Below are 6,000 nucleotides of genomic sequence, written 5' to 3' on the forward strand. Positions count from 1 at the left end.
ATCGGGCAGTGGATCTCCACCCCGCAGGGGTATTTTCGGAATTTCATCCTGGCATGGTATAAAAGTGAGCCCCCAGGGAAAAAAACCCTAGCCTCCTTGCGCCCCTGCCCCGCGCCCGCCCTCGTCGCCCGCCGCCGCCTCCAGCCGCTGCCTCGCGGCCCGCCCTCGCCCTGCCCCGTTGTCGTCGCCGGCCGCCGCCTCGAGGCGCCTCCAGCCCTGCTCCCTCGAGCCGCCGGACAGCATCAGCGCAGGGGAGGACGCCGCCAGGCCGTCGACAAGCGCCCTAGCGCTCGCAGCACCCCCGCGACAAGCAGGAACGCATCGACGCGCGCGGGGAGGCGCCGCCAGGCCGTCGACGGGCGGCAGAAGGATGGAGGGCTCCGCCAGCCCGTCTCCATCGCTGCTGCGCTGCTCCCTCCTCCACGCCGTTGTTTCCCCTGTTGTGCTCCGCCCCGCCCTCTTCCTCTCAGCGAGTTCGCGCGGCCATGGGGGCGTGGAGGAGGCTGCCGATGGCGCTACTGCTGCTGCACGATTCGTCGGTAAATTACCCTGGCTATGGGGTCGCTGCTGCGCTGCCCCCTCCTCTTGGCCTCCTTGTCTCCTCCCCCACTCCTTGTGGCTAAATTTGTCCATGTTACTGCAGAACGTGAGTCCTCCAGCAAGCGTTGGGTGCCATTTACAGTGTTCCTCCTAGCGTGAGGAGGCAAAGGGATCAGCATAGGCCGGGTTTTCCACATCATTTGTATGTAAGCTCCAACTGAATCCCATTCTAATTCTGATTTTAGTTTGTCCATCTTATTCAGATGCAAGTTGACTCATGTTTATTTCTACTTTATTTAATCAAAAGTAGCAGTATTTTGCTCTTTACTTTTGTTTATTTGATTAAGTTGAAATAATTGATTGGAATACATGCATATGTAGTAAAATGAACAGATTTACTTTCTACTTGAAAAGATAAGCAAAGAAACTCTCACGCTCAACGATTCCCCGAGGCCTCCGATTCAGCGAGGACAGATGGTTGCAGAGCATCGGCAGTGTGGCTACATGGTGGACGAGGCATCGCTGGTTTGGTTAAAAGGAGCCGACAAGGAATTGGAGAAGAAGGCACTTAACCGAGCATAATACACATCTTATATATAGCATAATTTTATCCAGGTATGTTCCATCTTTTTTGCCACCATCATTCAGGAGAGACACAGAAAGAGGTTGGGACGCATATGCGAATTGATTGCCTCAGTTTTCAGTATGGTTCTTTGGTTAATCATTTACCTTGACATGCAGAAGGAAGATGAGCGGCCAAAGGAAAAGGAAAAAAGGGAAGCCAATGCAATAGATAATGTCATGGAGGAACTGAGGTTGGAGAAAGAGCTTCGAGAAAAGAACGTGGAAGCCGGCACGGTGACGCCTCCATGATGGGTATTCGTATATGCGACTTTCGGTTCATTCCACTAGACATCATATGAAATAAATCAGATGGCAATTTTGATTATATCGTTAGATTCAGTGTGCTATAATATTCTCTTGGTTGACTAGAATGTTAGGAAATCTATCATGGCTGGCAAACTTCTAGAAATTGTTTTAAATAGGTTTCTAGCTGACGGGATAAATTTGTGATTGCTTCCCATATTTCTTTCTCAGAATTCTTGTAGTTTGTCCTTGTATATGGTATACTGATGCTTGGAACTTTTACCTGCATCACTCTAGCCAGTTTGATGAATTAACAGATGAATCTGATTCCAGTGAGAGGTTACCAGGTTCATTTGGAGACATCGATCCTCAAACCACAAACTTATATGTTGGCACTCTCTCTCCTAAGGTTTATTTTCTGTGCTGTTCTTGTTCCGGCTAGACATAATTTTAAGTGTATATGCATCACAGTTAGCTTAACCGTGCAATATGTACCATATGGTGTTAGGTGGATTAGAATTTTCATTTGAGTACATTTGGTCGGTTTGAACCTATTGCAAGTGTCAAGATAATGTGACCTAGCTTGAACGTATGTAGAAAGCAAAAGACAGCATTGTGGGTTTATTGAATTCATGAATAGAGCAGGAGGACAGGCAGCACAGGATTAAATGAAAGTTTACTGTGCATTTCCATTCCATGTAGTGGCAATCATGATGTAGCCATAGGATAGCTTGAAATAGTATCATGTTCGTACTTTTGAAATACTACTTCTACTTTTGCTTGTAATTTACTGAAATTATTTATCTTAGGTGTTGTACGACTATGAGTTGAAGATTGGGTGGGTCAAATATGTTGCTCTTCCATCACAAGTACTGCCTGGTCCTCCTCCAGGACATATGGCAATCAGAAGCAAGGAGGTTGTGTTTTCCATTCCAAAGTTTCTATATGCATCTAACTCTTATAATTTGTCTAGAAGGTCTAAGTAAATGACATGTTTTTGGTGTTTCGAGTTGTTCTTGATTACCATTTTTTATGTTTTCCAGGAGATGAAAGAGAAAAAAAAATCAAGAAGTAAATTCCTCCATGAACTAAATAGTAGTCAGTAACCGCAGGTACCTATCTGTACACCTTGTGCCGAAATAAGAATGGTCTGAAAATGTTGTATATATATTGTTAGTTCATTCAGTAATCAGAGTGTGATATTATAAATGTTATTTTCAAAAGTTCTTGATTGGGTTCTTATTTATCTTATTTAGTCTGCTTAGTTCCGACTTGTTTTTTTTGTTGGACCAATTCTTTAGTTAACACTAATGTATATTCCTTTAATATTCGTTCAAAGAAGTGGCGTGACATATGTTGCAGATTGTAGAGGATCTTCAATTGAAATATTAGTTTTCAATCTTGATAGGTACATGGATTTTTGTAAATCATGCTGCTCGATTCATGGCCCCCTCCTAGCAAGAATTTAGAGATAGGAGCAACATTACACTGCCTCGAACCGGTTCTCCTCCTCGCGTCGCCCCCTCCTGGCGACCGGGGAGGCGAAACCCTAAAGCGCGCCGCCGCCGCCCCCCTCCCCTCCTCTCTCCCGTCTCCGCCGCTCCCAGAGGCGCTGCCGGGCTAAGCCCGCAACGCCGGTGAAGGGGGCGGTGGGGATCTGAGCTCTCGGCTCCCCCCGCGGTGGCTAGGTGGAGGATCTCCGCGGCGGGCTCGCCATGACCTTGGAGGCGGCGCGACGGGCTCTCCTCTCCAACGGCCGGCCTCTGGCTCGGCGGATGGCGCGGCAGAGCTGGTCCAGCGGCTCCCTCGGTGGGGGCTCGGGACTGCAAGGCGGCGGCCTTGCTCGGTGAGGCGCCACCGGCTTCGACGGCGAGCGGTGGGCGCGGATGCGGTCCGGTATCTCGGCCGCGTGGGCGGCGAGGTTCTGGCGGACGGCGGTCGTGGCGCGGGGCTGCTCCGGTGGCTGGGCGCCAGATCTGAAGTATCCTCTCAACTGTTCTTAGGCGCTTCCCACCACGCTGGATCTGGAACTCGTGGGCCTTGTGCCGCCGGTTTCATGGCTGGAGGTGGTGCTGGTGGCTGGAAGTAGAGTCCGGGAGAAATCCCTGTGCCGGTCTCGGCTGCGACGGCGGCGACGCCCGAGTGGCGCCGCTTTCCTCCTTGGTGGCGTCGTCGAGGTACTCCCTTCCCTTCACCCCACCCCTGTTGCGCTCCCGGGGTGAAAACCCTAACTTTGTTGGGCGGCGGCGGCGCCATGAGCGTCGTGTCCTCCTTGGAGGCGCTGCTTTGGGACCTTTGGGGTGTGCGGTTGCTGCCTTCGTGCAGTTGGGTGGTGGCGGTGCTGCTCCGCGACACTGCTCTTCTACATCAATGACCAAGTCCGCGGCTTCGGCTCTGCGTGGGTGAACCCTTGGCGGGCGGCATGGCTTCGCTAGGTGAGCTCGGGCTGCGAGTATTGGGGCTCTGTTCTTGCCCTAGGTTTAGGCTTGGTTCCTGCTTTGTGCTCTGCTCAAGGGGAGTGTCTCCATTGCCGGCGGTTCGGCGTCCTTTCGAGCCAGGACGAGGGGGTAGGGACCCTCTCCGGCAATGGAGGAGTACTGACAGACGACAGATAGATCAGGGGGCAAGCGGGTCTCCGCTGCTTCGCTTTCGATGCTTCTACCTCGCTTCACCTCCGTCACTCACGGGTGCTTCGTTCTCGCTTGAGGACATCGAGGACTTCAGCTGGGTTTCTTGTGTTTGTGTTTGCTGTAGTTTTGGATGTTGTAAGCTGTTCTCAGCATTCTTGTATCATCAGCCGTTTAGGCTTTATTAATTTAAAGCTGGGCACTTTGTGCCTTATGTTTAAAAAAGAATTTAGAGATAGGGTCAAAGTGACAATCAGGTCAGATGATGCACTTTTTATCTGCTAGGATCACACACTGATTCAATTTGTTGATGAATATTGGTTTGAAATTGACCTTTACAGTCACATGTTTTCGTTTCTCAATCAGGACACAAGAGTTTAGCAATATGAATACTAATCATTGTTTTATATACTTTTAGATTCTTTCCGTGATGCTAGAAAGAGACAAGAAAATAACAAAAAGGTACAGTTCTGAACCTGTGTTCCATTTCCTTACTATATTACCATATGGTATGTCCTTTTTACTAAACATGCTGATCATGATATTGTTATCCTAACTTTTTACACTCAAGCAGAATGTACTTCTGTTTTGTGACATGCGGTATTTTAAAACAATTCATGCATGCCATGAGTAATTAATATGTTGAATCCATATTCATCTCATCTCATCTAAGTTTCCATACAAGCAGGCATTTGCTGTCCATCTCTTTAGACTGCATATTACTTCTGCCATAGAATATGTGTACATTGGTACATGCTACTACAAGTTTATATTCAGTTTGTTTCTTTGGTGATGAGCATGTTTAATCTACATAGATGGATGGTGGAGCATTCTTTTGATATGTGCAACGATGTTTTTGAAATCTCAATGTTTCTTCTTCTTGGTTCTTTTTAGGTGCTCATGCCTAGGTTTGTCATGCTGACCTACTGCCCTGTTGCTATCAGCCGCTTGGTTTGACCCTCTCACCAGTCCAGGCAATGGTGGCAAGGTGGATGGAGGACGTGGTGCGAGTGCGACGTTCTTTGAGGCAGAAGTGGCAGGAGCCTAAGTAGTTCCCGAAGAGGGTAATGATTCTTCTCCTTTGCTTTTGGCGTCATCCTTTCCCAATACTTGTCTCTTTTGCGTCAGCACAGGGCGAAGAACCCATGGAGGCTTATTTTATATTCATTTCAATCTTGGTCTGCTAGAAGTCTGTAACTGCTTAATAAGTTCTTCCCTTTTTGCATTCTTTTTTCATGTTTGTATTACTGTTTGGTCTCTGCTAATTTACCATGTTAGTTGTTTATGGCCTGGTTTGGTTTTGCTTGAATGTTCTTGGGACTTGCAGTTATTTTCCGAAGCATGAAATTGAGTAGAAAATTGCATGTTTGACACTCTATGCAACATTGTGAGGTGCCTCTCTCACTCTTTCACAAATGATGGTTAGCTTGCACTACCTGGCCCTTGCTCCTTCTTTTGATTCAGACATTCAGTTATCTCTTGAACCTTCTCTGTCAGTAGTAAGGCAATGGGAGTAAAGTGTCATAGGAGTGCTTGCCACTTCTTTGCATTGGTTGGTCACATTGTTTCCACAGCTTTGGACTAACATACGTCAACCCAAATTGAACCATCAGATCCGAGTAATATGCATAGTCCTACGCAAAAAAAATTAGCTGAAAATAACTAAGGTTAATATGGTGATAGACTACTAGAACTAGAATGTTCAGGCATAGAAACAACTGAACTTTGCTGTATAGGGCTTTCTATCATTGTTATGGAAATTTAATACGTCTACAAATTCAATAGCTTGATATAATTTGGAATGGGTAAAAAAGGTGGAAGAGGAGGTGTCATCTGTACATTAGTTAAAGAAAATTAAGTGCTGCAATCGATACCTTTTTTCTGTACCTAACCTTTATTCATTTCCATCATTCTTCTCTCTTATTGTGTAGGTTATGCTTCCGGAAAGCGAAACTTTAGTATACAT

At 47.1% G+C, this 6,000-nt stretch overlaps 1 long non-coding RNA gene across 4 annotated transcripts; it reads left to right on the plus strand.

Moving 5' to 3' along the window:
* The first annotated feature begins 641 nt into the window (after window positions 1-641).
* On the plus strand, window positions 642-5,343 carry LOC127332947 (uncharacterized). Of its 4 annotated transcripts, none has more exons than XR_007870784.1 (7): window positions 642-746; window positions 922-1,205; window positions 1,282-1,816; window positions 2,217-2,324; window positions 2,451-2,519; window positions 4,453-4,496; window positions 4,929-5,343. It is a non-coding gene; the product is annotated as an uncharacterized lncRNA (long non-coding RNA). The 4 variants fall into 4 exon arrangements; XR_011751655.1 differs by having other exon boundaries at window positions 4,979-5,343; XR_011751656.1 differs by having other exon boundaries at window positions 922-1,155.
* Window positions 5,344-6,000: the final 657 nt, after the last annotated feature.

Source organism: Lolium perenne, chromosome 2 (genome assembly GCF_019359855.2).
Source record: "Lolium perenne isolate Kyuss_39 chromosome 2, Kyuss_2.0, whole genome shotgun sequence".
Classification (NCBI taxonomy): Eukaryota; Viridiplantae; Streptophyta; class Magnoliopsida; order Poales; family Poaceae; genus Lolium; species Lolium perenne.